At 33.9% G+C, this 21332-nt stretch overlaps 1 long non-coding RNA gene across 33 annotated transcripts in view; it reads left to right on the top strand.

Moving 5' to 3' along the window:
- Window positions 1-21332, top strand: part of LOC103098510 (uncharacterized) — a 143087-nt gene that overhangs the window by 82196 nt on the left and 39559 nt on the right. For 27 of the 33 annotated variants that reach the window (XR_008914595.1, XR_008914569.1, XR_008914566.1 and 24 more), the window contains 10 exons: window positions 549-694; window positions 1699-1767; window positions 3110-3253; window positions 4934-5024; window positions 6434-6510; window positions 6727-6778; window positions 7517-7585; window positions 8057-16407; window positions 19464-19574; window positions 19755-19869. This is a non-coding gene — a long non-coding RNA (uncharacterized LOC103098510). The remainder of the gene's footprint in view (window positions 1-548; window positions 695-1698; window positions 1768-3109; window positions 3254-4933; window positions 5025-6433; window positions 6511-6726; window positions 6779-7516; window positions 7586-8056; window positions 16408-19463; window positions 19575-19754; window positions 19870-21332) is intronic. The other 6 variants (XR_008914572.1, XR_008914585.1, XR_008914584.1 and 3 more) reach the window with 6 other exon arrangements.

Genomic DNA, 21332 nt, shown 5'->3' with positions numbered 1-21332 from the left:
TAATTTTTATAACAGAAAAAAGGAATCAACCCCAAAGTAGTTACAAAAAGCATCTTGATCTCTGTGGAGGGCTCCATGGCTCCTTTATTGGGAAGGGAGCCTGGCTGAGTAGGACCATGGCTGGGACTGGAGCTCTCTGGCCCTCTGCTCTCTTTCCCAAGTTGAGTCCCAGGAAATTGTGTGACTTTGGGCAAGATGCTCCCCCTTTCTCGACCATGTTTCTGCCAATTATAAAGATAGAGAAGGGTTAGTAGCAGAGTGGAGAAAGGAAGAAATCTACATTCAGTCATTTAAGATCTGGTTCAAATTCTTAGAGGGAAGGAAGAGGATCATTCCACCTTGTTCTATGTTCCTCTGCCTTCTTCCAAGGGACTCTCAGATTTCAAATGACTTATGAATTGTGTGAATATTATATAGAACGAAAATCTCAGCTCTGGCCTCCATGGCTCGAACAAAAATGTACAGTAAAGAGATTCAGAGTAGATGGGGAGGCTGAGCACATTATCCTAAATGGAAGAATCCTGAAGATTCCTGATTTCACTTTACAGATGAGCAAACAGAGCCAGAAGGACTCCATCAGCATCTGTTCTGGGTCACAGAGCCTTGGGGTGGCAGAGCCCCATCACTTGCACACAGGTTCCATGACTCCTGAAGGTAACAGAGTGTGACCCTAGATGATATCATGGTTGCCAAGGTTTGTGGAATGTTTTCATTAATTCTGATATCATGGAGAAAGGGGAAGGATTGGCTGCAGGGGAGAGAGAGAAGAGATGGGGAGAGTCTGAAGGTAGATGAGGGGGAAGGAGGAGGAGGATGAAAGGAGGAGCAGACAAGCTGAAGAAGGGGAAGGGGGAGGAGTCAGTTCTAGAATCTTCCCTTTTGAGGTGGACAGTTTGCAGGTGTCATTCAGTCCAACCCTGTCCTTTGACAGAAAATGAAGGTGGAGCCCAGGAAAGTTCAGTGATTTACCCCAGTATATTATAGGTAATGGAAGATAAGAGATGGGATTTGAACCCACTGTCTCTGACTCCTGGGCTTTTGCTCTTTTGACTGGGGTTCTTAAGCTTCACAAGAGAGGAGAACAAAGTTTTGGGAAAAAGACAAAGAGCACTACAGTAGGGAAGAGTAAAAATGTAGGGGGTGGTCAGCTGGATGTTGCACTAGAGAAACAGGTTTGGAGCTGGGTAACTCCTCAGTTCAAATATGGCTTCAGCCACTTAGCTGTGTACAGTCCCGGACAGTCAACCTCCTTTGCACATCCTATCCCACTGTTCTGCCTCAGATGGACTACTTAATATCAATTTTCAGATACAATAATAGGGTTTAAAGACAGACCTGTTGGTGGAAGAATGTGGGGTTGAGGAGCTTGGAGGGGAGAAAGGGAGAGGGAAGAGGAAGGAGGAGAAGAAAGAATATGTTTCCGAGTAAAGCATGTCTGAGATGAGGGATGGAGGTAAAGGGAGGAGGCCTAAAATGAAGTAGGAACCACAAATGAGAAGGTGGGGTGAGAGAAAGGAAGGAATAAATAAACTTCAGGGGATGAGAAAAGGGAGACAAGGCCTCAGGGTGAGACTTGGATAGGTGAAGCAAGGGTAGAGTGGGCAAGACGCTGGACAGATCTGGAATTGGGACCTCCACATTCTGCTGACTCTATGGAAAGAGACACTTGTGATTTTGGCTTTTCTATCTGACTTTCAGGGTGTGAGAAGAATGATGCCACTCAGGAGGTGACCCAAAGGGAGGAGGCAGCCTGGAGAATCCTGCAGGGTAAGAAGAGGGGCAGGCTCACCAAGCAGAGCTCAGGGTGATGGGCTGGCAATAGTGGCAGGCCTGGATTATAAAGACCCAACATCAGACCCAACTCGTCCCTCAGGAGGCTGTCCCAGCCCTTCCCTGGCTCTGACTCTTAGCACATCTGTCCTCCCACCAGCTTTGGACTATAGAGCCAGCAGCCTCTCTGGCCAAGTTAGAACACTGAGGAGATCTGGGTTCTAGTGTCAGCCCTGCTGCTGTCACTGGGTCCTTCCTTGTGTGTCTCCCTGTCCTGCCCTGTATCAGGAGGGCATGAGGACTTTCCCCACCAATACCACCCCATTCAGATCTGCTGAGAGCTGCTGGTAGTGGGGGAGGGTCTGAGGGTCCTTCAGGTCACAGAGGGTTTGTACAATAATGAAGCCAAAGTCAGGAAGTCACAGGGACCACACTGGCCTTGGCTGCTTCCTTGGTCAAATTCCTCACCTCCATCCCATCCCCTTTCCCCCTTTGGTCCCAATGGAAGCCATTGGAGAGAGTGTGATTGAGAATAGGAAAGTCCATGAGAAAAACAACTCCATAGAAACAGAGAAGAAAAATATTTGCTCTATCACTTGATTTCATTGGATTTCATTGGGGATAGGATTGGGGATGTAGCCTCTATATGATCACCCTAGTGCAAATATAAATAATATGGGGAATAGATCTTGATCAGTGACACATGTAAAAACTAGTGCAATTGCTCGTTTGACTACAGAAGAAGGGTGGGAGAAAGAACGTGAATAATACCTTGAAAAAATAGTCTAAATATGAATTAAATAGATAATTTTTAAAGAGAAAAAATAAAACAACCCCAAAGGTAGTTACAAAAATCATTTTGATCTCTGTGGAGCGTTCCATGGCTCCTTTATTGGGAAGGGAGCCTGGCAAAGGAGAAGGACCATGGCTGGGACTGGAGCTCTCTGGCCCTCTGGTCTCTTTCCCAAGTTGAGTCCCAGGAATTTGTGAGACTTTGGGCAAGATGCTCCCTCTTTCTTGGCCATGTTTCTGCCAGTTATAAAGATAGAGAAGGGTTAGTAGCAGACTGGAGAAAGAAGAAATTTACATTCAGTATTAAGATCTGGTTCAAATTCTTTTAACTTTGAAGAAGGTGTAATAATGCTCTGCCTTCTACCAAGAGACTCTCAGATTTTAAATTGCTGATGAATTGCATGTATGGCTCCAGGATGAAATCTCAGCTCTGGCCTGTCCATGGCTTCTAACATCAATGTGAGCTAAAGACAAAGAGTAGATGAGGAGGAGGCTGAGCATTATTCCAAATAGGAGAGTCCTGAAGATTCCTGATTTCACTTTACAGATGAGCAAACAGAGCCAGAAGGTCTCCACCTGTATCCATTCTGGGTCACAGAGCCATGGGGTGGCAGAGCCAGCCCCATCCTTTGAACACAAGTTCTAGGACCCCTAAGGCAGCATGGCCAAGGATCACAATAAGGTTGCCAAGGTTTGTGTAATAATGCCACTAAATGTGATGCCACAGGGGAGAGGCTAGGGATGGGCTGCAGGAAGTGTGAGAGAAGAGATATGGGGAGGGTCAGAAGGTAGATGAGGGAGAAGGAAAAGGAGGGTGAAAGGAAGGAGAAAAAAAGCTGAAGGGGAGGGGAAGGAGGAGCAGTCTATTCTAGAATCTTCCATATTTATGTGGACAGGTCTCAGGAGTCATTCAGTCTAACCCTGACCTTTGATAGAAAATAAAGCTGGAGCCCAGGAAAGTTTAGTCATTTGCCCCAGGATCAACAGTTAAAGATGAGAGATGGGATTTGAACTCAGGTTCTCTTTCTCTCATGGTTCTACTCCTTCAATTGGGAAAGCTTCCATTCCATAGAGAAGAAGAGGAAGAAGGTTTGGGGAAAAGATAAGGAACATTGGGGGATTGAGGAGTGAATTGAAAAAGGTGGGGAAAAGTCAGCCAGGTGGCCCAGTAGATAGAGAGGCAGGAATGGAGGTGGGGAGGTTCAGATATGGCTTCAGCCACTTCCTAGCTATGTGTCCCTGGAAAGTCTACCTCGTTTGCCTAGCCTGTACTACTCTTCTGCTTTGGAGCCAGTATTTAGTATCCAATCAGATACAACATAAAGTTTTTACCAAAAAAAGACTCTTAGGGGAATAGTGGGGAGGGGGGCTGAGCTTGGAGAAGCTTCCCTTGGAGAAAAGAAGAGGAATCAGGAGTTGAAAGGACCATGTTTCAGAAGGAGAGAGATGTATATATATAGAGAGAGAGAGAGAGACAGAGACAGAGACAGAGACAGAGAGACAATTGAGGCAGAATTGGGGGAAAGGAAGGAGGGATAAAGATCCAAGATAACACTGGAACCTAGGTAGGTCCTCTGTCTCCCAAGTTTCAGCTCTTTCCTCCAAGGAAGGAAATAGAGCACTATAGAAGTGAGAGGAGGGAAGAATAGGGTTGGGAACAAGAGAAAGGAAAAATTGAAAAAGGGGAGGGGTGAAGGAAGGCTGGGGGCTGGCTGTGGAGAAGAGAAAGTTGGGGAAAGAGGAATGAAATGGAAATGATAGTTTGGGGGGGAGAAAAGTGAGGAAGTTGGGAAGGAATAGAAGGGGCAGGGGATAATGGATGCTAAGGCTAAGGAGAGGAAGAAGTGGAGGATTCGAGAAGACAGCAGGGGAAGAAAGGCACCAGGGTGATGGCATGGCATAGGGTCAGGCCTGAATTTAGAAACACCTGAATTAAAAACCCACCACTCCCCATAAGGGACTTCCCTGTCCTTCACTACATATATATATATATATATTTTTATATATATATATATATATATATATATATATATATACACATATATATATATATGCCTACCCACTAACTTGGATTATATATTATATAATCCTTGCTGAGGATTATCGAGCAAGAAGCTTCCCTCCCCAGGTTAGAATATTCAGAAGTCCTGGGTTCTAGAGTGCCTACTCTGCTGCTAACTGTCACTGAGCTCTTCCTTGTCTCAGTGTTCTGCCCTTTCAAAACAGGATGTACAGGCTTATTGTTGGCACAGATTGTTGGAGTTGCTTCAGGTCCCTCCAGGATCACAGGAGAGTGCAGACATGATGAAACCAAGACTCAGGAAGTCACAAGTCAGATTCCTAACCTTGATGCAATCTATTTCCCTCCTAGATCCTGAAGGAAGCCAGATATGAGAGTGGGATGGATCAGAGAAAAGGCTCACGGAAGAAACAACTCCAAAGGCAAGCTCTACTGCAATTGTGTGAGAAATCATCTTGGTCTCTCTGGAGAGTACATGCTTGTATATATATAGGGAAGGGAGCTTGGTAAAATAGAAGGAACATAGATGGGATTGGAACTCACTGGACCTTTGCAACCTTCCCAGTGTTGTCTCTAAAGTGCCTCTGTGATTTGGGGCCATTAGCTCTCCGTCTCCTACCCTCAGTTTCTCCATTTGCAAAGATAGTCATTGGGAAGGGTATTTTGGAAGGCTTATTGGATAAAAGGATTCATTTTGGAATAAGTAGTATTAGATAAGAATTCAAATTCGTCTTTTGGGTTTATTAATCCATCTTCATCTTTATTTTTAATTTTTAAAATTAATTTTATTTAATTTAGAATATTTTTCCATGGTTCCATGATTCATGTTCTTTCCTTCCCCTCTGACTAACACCCCCTCCCATAGCCAACAAGCAATTCCACTGGGAATTATATGTGTCCTTGATCAAGACCTTATTTCCATGTTGTTGTTTGCATTAGGATGATCATTTAGAGTCTACATCTCCAGCCATATATCCCCATTAACCCATGTGATCAAGCAGTTGTTTTTCTTCTGTGTTTCTACTCCCACAGTTCTTCCTTTGAATGTGGATAGTGGTTTTTCTCATAGATTCTTCCAAGTTGTTCAGGATCAATGTGTTGCCACTAATGGAAAAGCCCATTGCATTTGATTGTACCACAGTGTATCAGTGTCTGTGTACAATGTTCTTTTGGTTCTGCTCCTCTCGCTCTGCAGACTTCCTGGAGGTTGTTCCAGTCTCCATGGAATTCCTCCACCTTATTATTCCTTTGAGCACAATAGTATTCCATCACCAACAGAAGATACCACAATTTGTTCAGCCATTCCCCAATTGAAGGGCATCCCCTCCTTTTCCAACTTTTGGCCACCACAAAGAGTGCAGCTATGAATATTCTTGTACATGTCTTTTTCCTTATTATCTCTTTGGGGTACAAACCCAGCAGTGCTATGGCTGGATCAAAGGGCAAACAGTCTTGGGCATAGTTCCAAATTGCCCTCCAGAATGGTTGGATCAATTCATATATCCACCAGCAATGCATTAATGTCCCAACTTTGCCACACCCCCTCCAGCATTCATTACTTTCCTTTGCTGTTATATTAATCAATCTGCTACATGTGAGGTGATACCCCAGAGTATGGGTTCAAATTCTGCCTCTGACTCCTGCTTGTTTATAAATTGGGTAAGGGACTTGACCTCTGATCTCTGCCAAGATACTCTCAGATTTTAAATTACTGATGAATTACATATATGTGTAGGCTGAGCGATGAATTGCTCTAACAAAGTCCTCAAAAGAGGGAAAATTAGATGATGTTAAATGTCTAGGTATATTCTAAATACAATAATTTGAAGATTCCTCATTTTTATTTTACAGGACAATCATCTCCATCTGTTCTAGAGCTCACCCAGTGGCAGAGCCATCATTTGAACATAGACATCACTGTTTCCAAGGTTTGTGGACTGAAACCATTTCTGGGAACAGAGAGAGGGGGGTAAGAGAGAGGGAAGGAAGAGAAGTAGGAAAGGGAAGAGAAAAAGGGGAGGGGAGAAAGAAAGTGAAAACCTGAAGAAGAAGGGGAAGGGGGAGGAAAAGATTTTAGAACAATCTTTCTTGAAGTGGAAGGGGCTGTTTAAGGCCAATGAAAATGCAACTCTATTGTTTGACAGAAAATGAAGCTGAAGACCAGGAAAGTTAAACGATTTGCCCTGGATGATAAAGGTAATATGGTTTTGAGATGAAAATTTGACCTAGGGCCTCTTTCTCCAAAGGCTCTGCTCTTTCCACAAGGAAACCTATTATTCCCTCCATTGGAGGAGGAGAGGAACAAGGGTTGGATTAAAGGGAAGGAAAATTGGTGGAGGGAGCAAAGTGTGTGTATAAGGGGAGGGAAGGGGGGTTGTAGGAAGGAAAGGAAGGTGAAAAGTTGGGGGATGGGGCGGCAGCTAGGTGGCTCAGGAGAATAGAGAGGCAGGCTTGGAGGGGGGGGCAGGGTCCTAGGTCCAAATATGGCTTCAGCCACTTCCTAGCTTTGTGACCCTGGAAAGCCTACCTCAATTGCCGAGCCTTTACCACTCTTCTGTATTGGACCCAATACTTATTATCCATTCTCAGATAAAATAAAAGGGTTTATGGTGGCTGAGCATGGAGTTGAAAGGAAGAATAAGGAGAAAAATGAAGGATATGTTTGGGGAGAAAACTAGGGTCAGAAAGGAAGGATAGAGGGTGGGGAAAGAGGAAAGGCGATGCCTTTAAAAAGAAGGTATAGAGCCAAAAAGAAGGGCTGAGATATGGTAGAGAGGAAGAAGGAGGAAGGGAAGTAGAGGGAATGAAAGAAGGGAGAATAGGGGGCAACAAGGCACTTGATAAAGGAGGAGGGGGCAAGAGTTTAAACAATTCTAGAGCTCTGACCCCCAACATTGAAAGGTTGTGAGGCTGGAATTTCCATCTATATTTCAGGGTGGAAAAAAGAATGAAGAAGTGGATGTGCAGCTTAGAGATGTCCAAAAGTCCTGGAGAACTTCACAGGTAAGGAGAAGGAAGGCTCACCATGCCTCTAGAGCTCAAGGAGTGATGGACTGGCAATAGTGGCAGGCCTGCATTTATAGACCCAATTTCAAACCCAACTGCTCATACAAGGGGCTTACCCAGCCCTTCGCTTGCTCTGACTCTGGACGTATACACTCCCTCTGAGAGCCAGCAGCCTCCCTGGGCAGATTAGAATATTGAGGAGATCTGGGTTCTAGTGTCAGCTATGCTGCTAACTGTCACTGCTCACTTCCCTGTCCTGCCATGTAATGTATAAAGGAGGGCAATGGACTTGCTGGAATCTCCAAAGACCCTTCAGTTCTGCTAACAACCTGGGATTCTAGGAGGATCAGTCAGAGCAAAGAGAATGCACAGATAATGAAGTCAACCTCAGGATGTTACAGGGACCACTTGGCTTTACTTCCTCCATAGTCACATCCCTTAGATGCGACTCTCCCACTTTTTCTATAGATCCTGGAGGAAGAGAGAAGAACATGGAATGAACCATCACAAGAAAGTTCACTGCGCAGCGACTCGTGGAAAGAAGAATGCCTACATTGATCACACACACACACACACACACATATACATACATATACTCTACACTATGAACAAATTAACCACGATTTAGATCCATAGATAAATAGAAATATAGACAGATAAATAGATGATCAAATAAGTAGGCAAACATATAAAAAGTGAAGGCAGAGAAAAAACTACATAGGTAAATAAGTAAAAATAAATAAATAGGTAAATTAATCAATAAACAGATAAATCAATAAACCCAATGGATAAAAGAGATAAACAAACAGGTAAAATATAAATAATATGTGGTAAAAGTAAATATATGTTTAAATAGATAAATAAATATGCTGATAATAAATGGATAATTAAACAGGTAAACAGTAAATATACTGATAATAACATGTATAGATAATATTCATAGATGAAATAAATCATTAAAATTATATTCATATATAAATATGGATACAGAATATATAAATACAGAAAATAAATGCATAGAGAAATATGCAAATAGTTAAATAAGTAAATAACCAAAAATTATACATAGATTAGACAGAAAAATACATCAATGAATATCATAAATCAATTCACCTTGTTGAGAGATAAATAGATACATATAAAGACACAGATAAGTAAAATATACATTTTAAGAGTTAAAAAGATAAACAGAAAAATGGATAAATCCATCAATATGTAGATAAATATATTGTTAACAAATATGACTCATAAGCATACATAGATAAATAAAAAATAATAGACATGATAAATAAGTAAATATGTATAGTTAAATAGATGATATGCTGATAAATAGAAAAATAAATAGATGATTTTAATAATAGACAAAAATGGATAATGATGGGTAACTTAATAAAAGGATAAGTAATATGTATGAATGTAATGAATAGAAAAATACATAGATGATGTAAATAGACAAATGTATACTATATATGGATAACATAAAGAACAAAGGTTTTTTAAGTAAATAAATAGATAAATATTTAGATAGACTAAATAAAAGTTAAATAGACCATGTAAATAACATACAAATGGATAATAATGGACAATTTAATAAAGACATGCTTTAAGCAATATATTAATCAGATAAATAGAAAAATAGATGAGTAATAATGGATAATTTTAATAAAGGTATGTAAAAGTAATAAATATAAATTATCTATATAATATGCTGATAAATAGAAAAGTAAAGATGGGTAAATTTGTTAATGGATAAAATAATGGATAATTTAATAAAGACATGGATAAAACAAATATGTATTATAAATAGAAAATAGAAAAATAAATAGATGAGTAAATAGATAAATAATAATAATGGATGCTTTAATAAGAACATGGATAAGTAAATAAATATCAATAGATAACATGCTGATAAATAGAAATATAAATGGATAATTTATAATAGAGATAGATAAAAAGCAAATATGTAGACATAAATAGAAAAATAAATAGATGAGTAAAAAAGACAATAATGGATGCTTTATTTACGAAAGACATGGATAGTAAACAAATATAGTTAAATATAGATAGCAATGCTGATAAATAGAAAAATAAATAGTTAAATAATAGACAAATGGATAATAATGGATAATTTAATAAGACATAAGTAAAAAGTAAAAATATATATTTAAATAGAAAATTTGAGATAACAATGGGGTAAATTTTAATACAGACATGGTATATACATTAAATAGATTATATGCCAATGAATAGAAAAATAAATAGAGTATGGATAAAAAGTAATAAAATAGATATTAAATAGATATAATATGCTGATAATAGAAAAATAAATAAATGAGTATTTAGACAAATGGATAATAATAATGGAAATTTAACAAAGATAGGTAAAGTAATACAATATAAATGATATATGCTGATAAATAGAAAAGTAAAATAGATGGGTAAAAATATATTGTTATGGATAAAATAATGGATAATTTAATAAAGATAAAAAACAAATATGTACATATAAATAGAAAATAGAAAAATAAATAGATGAGTAAACAAATAATGGATCCTATTAATAAGACATGTATAAGTAGTAAATAAATATCAGTGGATGCATGTGCAGAGCATAAATAGAAATATATATAAATGGATAAATTATAATAGAGATAGATAAAAAGCAAATATGTAGATATAAATAGAAAAATAAATAGATGTACTTAGACAATAATGGATGCTTTAAGAAAGATATGGATAAAATATATAAATAGATAGCAATGCTGATAAATAGAAAAATAAATAGTTGAATAATATAGACAAATAATAATGGATAATTTAATGACAGGTAAAAAGTAAAAAAATATATTTAAATAGAAAATATGCTGATAATAGAAATTCAATAGAAAAATGGAGATTATATTAATAATGGGTAAATTTTAATAGAGACAGTATGTAAGTTAATAGATAATATGCCAATGAATAGAAAAATAAGTAGTGTAAATAGACTGGATAATAATGGATAAAAAGTAAAAAATATATAGTTAAATAGATATAATATGCTGGAAAAATAAATAGATTAATAAATAGACAAATAATAATGGGAAATTTAATAAATAGATGAGTAAATAGACAAATAAAAATGGGAAATTTAATACATGGATAAAATAAATAAATATTGTTAAATAGATAATATGCTGACGAATAAATAGAAAAATAAATAGATGAGTAAAAAACAAATGGATAAATTTAATAAAGGGTAAGTAAATAGATTTCATTTGAAAAGTAAAAAGAATTGGTAAATAAAACTGGATAAATTTAATAAGATATGGATAAAAAAGCAAATATATCTAGTTAAATTGATAAATAGAAAAATAAATAGATGAGTAAATAGACAAGTGTATTATAATAATGGATGAGTAATAGACAAGTGTATAATAATAATGGATGTTTAAAGATAGGTAAAAAGTAAATGAAAGATAAATATTTAGATATATGCTGATAAATAGAAAATAATAGGGTAAATAAACAAATGGATAATAATGGATAGTTTTAATAAAATAAGATGCATAAAAGCAAATATTAAATAGACAAAATAATAATAATGGATGATTTTAATAAGTTACATAGATAAAACATGCTGATAAAATAGATGAATAAGTAGACAAATGGATAAATGATGGATAATTTAAAAAGATAAATAGATTTCATATGCTGATAAATAGAAAATAATGGGTAAAATAAACAAATGGATGAATATAATAGATAATTTAATTTAATAAGGACATGGATAAAAAGCAAACGTTAAGTAGAAAAATTAGAGATGAGTAAAATAGACAAATAATAATGGATGCTTTATTTTAATAAAGACCCTGATGAGTTAAATAATCGCATGCTGATAAATAGAAAAATAAATAGATGGGTAAAAACAAATGGATAATAATGAATTTAATAACATAGGTAAAAAGGTAAACATTATATATATATTTAAATAGAAAATATGATAAATAGAAAGTCAAAAGACAAATGCATAATAATGAGTAAATATTTAATAAGACAATGTATAATGGATAATTCTAATAAAGACGTAGGTAAAAATAAGTATATATTTAAATATGCTGATAATAGAATAATAAAAATGATAAAAAATAAATATATATTAAATAATAGATAATATGCTGAAAAATAAAAAATAAATATATATTAAATAATAGATAATATGCTGATAAATAGAAAAATAAATAGATGGGTATAATAAATAGACAAATGGATTAAATGGGTAATTTAATAAAAGACATGTATAAAATTGTTATAACATGCTGATAAATAGATAAGTAAATAGACAAATGGATAATTTTAAGACATAGAAAAAGTAAATAGATAAACTAATAAAATAGAAAAATAAATAGATGGGTAAATAAACATGATGGATAATAATGGATAATTCAATAAGACATTGCATAAAAGCAAATATATATAACTAGATAAATAGAAAAATAAATAGATTAGTATAATAAATAGACAAATGGATTAATAATGGGTAATTTAATAAAAGAGACAAATGGATTAATAATGGGTAATTTAATAAAAGTCATATATAAATTGTTATAACATGATGATAAATTGATGAGGAAATAGACAAATGGATAATTTAATAAAGACATAGAAAAAGTAAATAGATAAACCAATATATATATATATATATATTATATGTTCATAAATAGAAAAATAAATAGATGGGTAAATAAGCATGATGGAATAATGGATAATTTAATAAGACATGGCATAAAAGCAAATATATATAACTAGATAAATAGAAAAATAAATAGATGAGTATAATAAATAGACAAATGGATTAATAATGGGTAATTTAATAAAAGTCATATATAAATTGTTATAACATGATGATAAATAGATGAGTAAATAGACAAATGGATAATTTAATAAAGACATAGAAAAAGTAAAAAGATAAACCAATAAATATATGGGGTAAATAAACAGATGGATAATAATGGATAATTTAATAAGACATGGCATAAAAAAGCAAATATATAATAACTATAGATGAGTAAAATAAATAGACAAATGGATTAATAATGGGTAATTTAATAAAAGACATGTATCAATTGTTATAACATGATGATAAATAGATGAGTAAATAGACAAAGTATAATTTAAGAAAGACATAGAAAATGTAAATAGATAAACCAAAATATATATATATTCATAAATAGAAAAATAAATAGATGGGTAAATAAACAGATGGATAATAATGGATAATTTAATAAATATATATAGCTATAGATAAATAGAAAAATAAATAGATGAATATAATGGATGATTTAATAAATAAATAAATATATTTATGCTAAAGCATGCTGATAAATAGAAAAATAGCTGAATAAAATAGACTGGATAATAATGATAACTTAATAAAGCACTGGCAAAATAATATATTTAAATAGAAAAATAAAACATGGATAATTTAAGACATAGGTTAAAAGTAAAATATAGCTGATAAATAGATGAGTAAATAGACAAATAGATAATTTAATAACAGGTAAAAAGAAAATAGATAAATAGATATGCTGAAAAATAGAAAAGTAAATGATGAGTTAAAACTAAATAATTTAATAAAGACATGTTATAAAAGCAAATATGTAAAATAGAAAAATAAATAGATGAGTAAATAGATAATAAAGATATAGGAAAAAAAGTAAATGATATATGCTGATAAATAGAAAAATAAGTAGATGATTTAATAGATATTTTAATAAAAAAGCAAATATTATATAGTTAAATAGATAATAGATGATAAATAGAAAATGGAAAATTTAATAAAAGTATAGGTAAAATTTATAAATAAATATATATAGCTAAATATGCTGATAAATAAAAAAATAGATGACAAATGGATAATAATGAATAATTTTAATAAAGACATGGATAAAGTAAATATATAGTTAAATAGAAAAATAAATAGATTCTGGGTGATAAATAATGGATAAATTTAATAAATACATGGATAAAAAGTAAATAAATATTAATTAATAAATAGATAAGTAAATAGACAAATGGATAATAAATGGATAATTTAATAAAGACATGGATTAAACAAGTAAATATATTAAATAGATAATATGCTGATAAATAGAAAAATAAATAGATGGGTAAATAGACAAATGGATAATTTAATAAATGCATAGATTAAAATTATACATAAATATATATAAAATATATATTGTTAATATTATTAATAATATTGTTAAATATATATGCTGATAAATAGAAAAATGGACAAATGGATAATAATTACCTATAATTCTATGATATCTTTATTAAATTATCACTATATAGCTTAATATAAATAAAATATATAGCTTAATATGCTGATAAATAGAAAAGTCAAATAGATGGGTAAATAGACAATGGCTAAAATTGATACATGTAGTTAAATATATAACATGATAAAGAATAATAAATGAGTAAAATAGACAAATAAATTAATAATTTAAATAAGTAAATAGGAAAATGGATAATGATATGATAAAGCATAGGTCAAGTAAATAAAATATAGTAAAATAGATATATGCTGATAAATAGAAAAATAAATAGGTAGGTAGGCAAATGGATAATAATGGGTAATTTAATATAGACATAGATATAAAGTAAATAAACAGTTAAATAGAAAATATGCTGAATGAAGTAAATAGACAGACATAATAATGGATAATTTAATAAAGACTGGATAAAATTGTAAATATAGTTAAATAGATAATATGCTGATAATTAGAAAAACAAATAGATGAGTTAAGTAGACATAGCTATATAAGTAAATAAATATATAGTTAGATTGTATGATAATTAGAAAAATAAATAGATGAGTAAATAGATAAATGGATATCATTGAATAAATATGTAAGTAGTTAATAAATGTACTGAAAAATAGATACATGTATAAACATAGAAAAGAATAAATTGTGTAAATAGAAATAAATTCACCTAAGTAGAAAAAAATATGAAAATAAATATAATTAAAGAAGAAAATATAAATGCATAAACATAATAAATGTATATAAAAATAATGAATCAAAACATTGAAAAATAATAGATATACAATTCATAGATTTATATAAAGATAAGTCTATTAATAAATTCATATTTGAATAGAAAAATAATTCCTTAAATATATCTAGCTAATATAAATACACAAATGAATAAAAAAGAGCCAAATAGATAATACTTGAATAATTCAATAAATAGCAAATATATATAATTTATATATACAAAATATACATTATACATAAAAGTGTATAAATGAACAAATAATAAATATAAAAAGATATAGATAAATAGAAAAATAAAACCATTGATAAATGTAAATCAACATGGATAAATACATAAATTGATTAAATATATTGATATATATAAATTAATTCCTAAATGAATAGAACAAATTAATAAATTCCTAAATGAATAGAAAAATACATCACAAATTAATAAATTCCTAAATGAATAGAAAAATACATCTTTATATAAACAAATTAAATACCAAATAGAGAGAAATCCATAAATAGAGTAATAATACATAAACAAAGAAAAATGTAAATTAATTAAAAATAAAACAATGTAAAATTGCAAAGTAAATATAAATAATAAAGATAATTACACATTATATATACATAACAGTTAAATAGACAAATGGATAAATAGTTAAAGAATTTAAACACATAAGTATGGATGTATTGAAAATGGATGTATTGAAAATTGTGTACATAAATACATAGAAAAATAAAAATAAATCTGAACCTATATAGAAAGAGGTAATATATATAAGAACATAATAGATCAATATACTAGTAGAGAAATGTATAAATATATAAATAGGCAAAATACATGGATAATATCTATGTACAAAGATTTAAAAATACATAAATTGTAAACAGAAATCATTAAATTTATAGAAAAATGAACAAATGCACTAATAAATAGATAAAATACATAAATATAAATTAATAAATGATTGATTTCTATTTCTAATATGTCTGGAATCTTTTGCTTAATCAGATTCCATATATCTGAGTTACAGAGACATTAAAAGCCAAGGCACACTTTGTGGTAGATAGTGCCCTAAATCCCAAGCTAGCATACCTTGGGAGAATCCAACCAGTTATGACAGTCACCAACTTGGTATGTGGATCAAGAGGGAAGGAAGAGAAGAGGGTAGAGGAGAGAGTGGAAGAAAAGAGAAAAGAAAGAGGGAAGAGGAAGGGGGGAGGAATCCCCATAGGATCATGCATTTGAGGCCATCTATTCCAACCTTCAAAATAAAGCTGAAGCCCAGGAAAGGTCAATGAATACCACACAGGCAACAAAGATCAAAGATGGGGTTGGAACCCAAAAGGTCTACTCTTTCCACTTGGGAGGAGGAAGATGAGAAAGGATGATTGGGGGAATTTGAAGGGAGAGTAGGGGAAAGAAGGGATGGAGGAGAGGAAAAGATACCAGAAGAATATTTTGGGCTTTTGGCAAGAAGAAGAGAGGGAAAGAGGAAAGAGGCAGGAAGGTGGGAACTACAGAAAAGGGAGGAGGGCTACAAAGGAGCTGGAGAGACAATGGAATCTAAGGCTAAGGAGAGGACTTGGGCAGGAGAGGAAAGAAGAAGGGGAGGACCAGGTAGAGAAAGAAGAGAGCCTGGGAGCAAGAGGATGAGACTATGTGGAGAAGGAAGGGTTCTGAGGTTTCCTTTTCTTTCTGAGTTGCAGTGTGAGAGAGGAAAGGAGAGTTAAGCATTACTTGGAGGAGGCTGAAAAGGATAGTGATCTAAAGAATCTGGCCAGGTAAGAAGCAAGGCTTACCAATCAGGCCTGGATATAGAAAAACCTAAATTAAAGGCCTAAGCAGCTTCTCTCGCAAGGTTAGTCTGCTCTGCTATTAACTTGTCATGTTCTTCCCTACCAATATTGATGCCTTATTGGGATCTACACAACCTTTCAACTCTAGATAACCTGTGGTTTTAGGAATTATTGAGGGTCAGGCAGAGAAAAAATGAAAAGATGAGCCAATGGGGTCAAGAAGTCACAGTTTGCATCCACCATGGTCACATTCCTAACCTTGCTCATCCATTTTTCCCCAGATCCTGAAAGAGGTAATTCAGTGGGATGGATCAGAAAAAATATTCCATTGATAAAAGCAACTCCAAAAGCTAAATGGGAATAAGAAAGAATACACCTTTTTTTCAGCAGTGCCCAGGCACCTCGACCAAAACTGACCATGTGTTAAATTCATTCTTTTCAGATCTTTATAGAATAAATGATGATATTTAATCAATAATTTTATTATGGAAAATGACATCAACGAGACAAACATTCCAAAATGTTTGGGATGCATTTAAAGCAATGCTTAGGGGAAATTTTATATTATAATAGTTTTATAAATTGAGCATGCAACTAAAAAAACTAGGGAAAAAGCAAATTAATATTTGGGAATCCCTATTAAACACTAAATTTGAAATCCTTAAAATCAAAGGTGAGATTAATAAAATCGAAAGCAAGAAAAAATTGAACAATTAATACTGGGAGCTGGATTTATGAAAAAACCTCTGGAAAGAATAAAACCAAATTATGAGCATCAAAAATGAAACCAATGAAGAGAAAATAAGAGCTATTTTACCCAATTATATGCTAACAAATTTGACCATCTAAGGGAATGGATGAATTTTACAAAAATATAAATTGCCTAGATTAACAAAAGAGGAAATAGATACTTAAATCCCATCTAAGAAAAATAAATTGAATAAGCCATCAATGAAAAATTTGATACTGATATTCTAAACCAGGAACAGCAAAAACAGAGAGATAAAACTTTAGACCAATCTTGCTAATGAATATTGATTCAAAAATTGTAAATAAAATTCTAGTGAGGAGATAATATCAATATGACCAGGTGAGGTTTATAACAGGAATACAGAGCTGGTTCAATATTAGGAAAACTGTTCTACTCCATCAATATAACAAAACCAACAGAAATCCTATATGATTATCTTACTAAAGCTTTGACCCAAGCCAGAGGACATTTTTCTCTGGAACTCACAGGCAGCTTGAAGGTGCAGTTTGGCCATGTGATCTCTAAAAGGTTCACCAATGCTTCTCTAAATGATAAATAATAATAATAAATAAGAAGCAAATGGAAATAAACTAAGATCAGGGATGGAGCAAGGATGCCCATTATCACCACTATTATTCAATATTGTATTTAGAAATGCTAGTTATAGATAACAATAAAAGGGGAAACTAGTGGCTCAGTGGACCAGATGGGAGGTCTTTTGATACTGGCCTTTGATCCTGGAGTAACTACCTCTCATTACCTAATTCTTCTGCCTTGGAACAAACAATATACAATACACAATAATTGAAATAGAATAGAATAAGAGGAATTGAAATAGGCAATGGAGATATATTTTCCGAGAGTCCTAAAGAGTCTAGTTGACATAATTAGTAACTCTACCAAAGTTGCAGGAGATAAAATAAATCCACATAAGTCATCAGCATTTTCCAATAAAGCCCAACAATAATAGGAAAAGGAATTCCATTTAAATTAACTATAGATAATAACATAAAATATGTGTTGTGTCACTTGTCAAGACAAATCCAAGAATTATATGAATTTATAGAACACTTTAAACAAAAATAAGATCAGATCTAAGCAACTGGGGAAATGTTAATTTTATGCTGATGAGTTGGTCCAGCCAGTATGACAAAATGACAGTCCTACCTAAATTAACCCACTTAATCAGTGCTGAATCAATCAAATTGCCCAAAAATTATTTTACAGAACTATACGAAAAAAATAACAATTTGTATAGAACTAAAAAAATCAAGCAAATTAGTGGAAAAAATGAAAGATGCTCTATGAGTACCTGATATCATACTGTATTTATAAAGCTATAATCATCAAAGCAATTTAGTGTTACTAAATGACCAGTTTATTTAGTGTTTGATCAACCCAAAGATCCAAGTTTTTGGGACCAAAAATCATATTTGACAAAAACTGCTGGGAAAATGGAAAAAAATGGAAGAGATCGGGTGTAGACCAACATCTATACCAAGTTAATGTTAAAATGGATACATGATTTAACATGAAGGACCAAATTGAAGGACCAGGTAAACTGATGGAAGAGAAGCACCAATATATGACGAGAATTTATGACGTAGCTATTCCTAGCATTACAGTGGTCTAAGAAAATCCTCAGTCTCATGATGAAAAATGTCATTGTCCTCCAGAGAAAGAACTGATAGAGCTAAATGGAGAATGAGACATTATCTTCACTTTATTTCTTCACTTTGTTGTTCGTTTGAATTCTCTTTCACAAAAAGAATATATAAAGGGGTTTTACAATATTGCTTTCCATCTCAGGAACAACTTCAAAGCTAAACTCTATTGAAAATGTGTTAGTAAAACCATCTTTGTCTATTCATCGGCCACAACTGGTTGTTTACAGGGGAGGTAGTTGCCATGCATGGGATTAAAGTGTTGCCTCTAAGATGCCTTTGTGACATTGGGAGTTGCTCCCCCTCTCTTGGCCTCTATTTCTACATTTGCAAAGAGAGTTAAAGAGAAAGTGTATAGCATACTGGATAAAGAAAGCATTAAGGAAGCAGTAGCATAAGGTCTGAATTCAAATTCTGCCTCTGCTGGTTTTATAACTTTGGGCAAGGGACTTAATCTCTGACCTGCCAAGCTACTCTCTAAAAATTTTACATTATATAATATATATATATATATGTTTATATATATATATATAGGCTAAGGGATGAAATCATAGGTATGGCCTCCCCATTACTCTAGCAAAAAAAAGTCCTCAAAATAATGAAGATTTCTGATTTTTATTTTATAGGTGAGCAAACAGAGCCATCCTAGATCACACAGACATCGAGTGGCAGAGCCACAGGTCCTATGATTCCTAAAGTAGCACATTGTTGTTGAAGATGACATCATTATTTCCAAGGTTTGTGGAATGATGCCACTCATTGTCAGATTGAAGGAGGAAAGGATAGGAAAGGGCATAAAAGGAGGAGGGAAGAAAGTGAAGAAAATATGAAGGGAAGAGGGAGGATCTAGGATCGTCCATTCCGACTAGGTGGAAGGGCATTCAGGAGCCATCTAGTCCAATGTTCTCATTTGACAGAAAATGAAGCTGAAGCCCATGAAAGTTCAGTATCAAGTATCACAGGTTAATGAAGCTCCAAGATGGCACTGGAACCCAGGTCCTCTGTCTCCCAAGGCTCTTTCTACCACAGAAGGTAATCACTATAGAAGAGAGGAGAGAAGAGTTAGGGTTGAGTAGAAGAGAAAGGAAGATGGGTGGGGGGAAGGGACTTGGAAGAATTTGGAGAAAAGGGGAATAAGGACTACGGAAGAGAAGGAAGATGAGAAGGAAAAGGGGGGGGGAGAAGGAAAAGGGATAAAAGAAGAGGAGAGGAGAGGAAAGAGAAGGAAATGATAGTTTGGAGAAGAAAAGAATATTAGGAAGATAGGAACATGAGCCCAGAGTAGGGTAGTCTAAGCAAGAGGATGGACATGAAGCATGAATTCAAAGTCCCCGAGAAGAGAGTATATTCTGAGGTTATTTTTCATTTCTGAGCTGCAGTGTGGGAGAGGAAAGGAGAGGTATTGACCTAGAGAATCTGGCCAGGTAAGGAGAAGGAAGGCTTACCAACCAGACACTATGGTGATGGGGTGGCAATAAGGGACAGGCTTGAATTTAGAAACACCTAAATTAAAAAGGGCTGCCCCAGACTTTTACTTGTTCTGACTCCAGCTGTCCTCTCCCCATAATCCAAGTAGTCTCCAGAATGCAGGAGTCTGCAGGGCTTTAGTGTCTGTTTTGCTGTTTTCACTGGGCCATTTACTGTGCCTCAGTGTCCTGCCCTGTAAAAGGAAGAAGATATTGAACTAATTTGGAGCTAAAGAATATTTCAGCTCTGCTGACAGCTTGAGATTCAAGGTTAGGAAGTCACAGGGACCCCTTGGCTTTGCTTTTTCCATCCCACAGCCATCCCTCCCCCCAGATCCTGAAGGAATCCAGGTATAAGAGTGGAATGGATCAGAAAAAAATTCCTTTGGAAAAACATCTCCAAAAATCCAGAGATAGAAATGGCAAGAATAGAATTAGGGCTCCTTGGAACTGGGTTCACTTCACAATTTTGTCTTGAAACAGCCTATGTAACTTGGTTCATCCCCGCTTCCAGGCCTCAGTTTCTCCATCTGCAGATAGCATGATAACAAGGTATAGTGACAAAAAGATGATTTTAGAACTGATTCACATTATGCCTCTGATACCTGCTGATTTTGTAAATATGGACAAGAGACTTAACAATCTATCCTCTCAGATTTTAAGTTACTGCTAAATTGCATATTTGTCTAGGCTGAGGAATGAAATCTTAGATCTAGCCCCTCATCGCCTAAAAATACAAATAAGAAAATTTGTCAAGATATGTCTAAGGAACTGAGAAATAAGAGGGCAAAGTTCTTCATCTTCTCTGAGTTACAGGCATTAAGGGGCAAAGGCACTATCTGAACACAGTTACTTCCCAAAATCTCAAGATAGCACACTTTTGCCAAGATTGACATCAGTATTTCCAATATCAATAGAAGAATCCTATCGGTGCTTACAACAAAGAGTTGCGTGGAGGGAGAGGGAAGCAGTAAAGATATGGAAGGAACAAGTGGATTATTAGATAAAGGGAAGCGGTGAGGAAATGGA

This window comes from Monodelphis domestica, chromosome X, assembly GCF_027887165.1.
Source record: "Monodelphis domestica isolate mMonDom1 chromosome X, mMonDom1.pri, whole genome shotgun sequence".
Taxonomy (NCBI): Eukaryota; Metazoa; Chordata; class Mammalia; order Didelphimorphia; family Didelphidae; genus Monodelphis; species Monodelphis domestica.
Note: the sequence above shows the minus strand (reverse complement) of the source record. Positions and strands in the feature narration are given on the sequence as shown.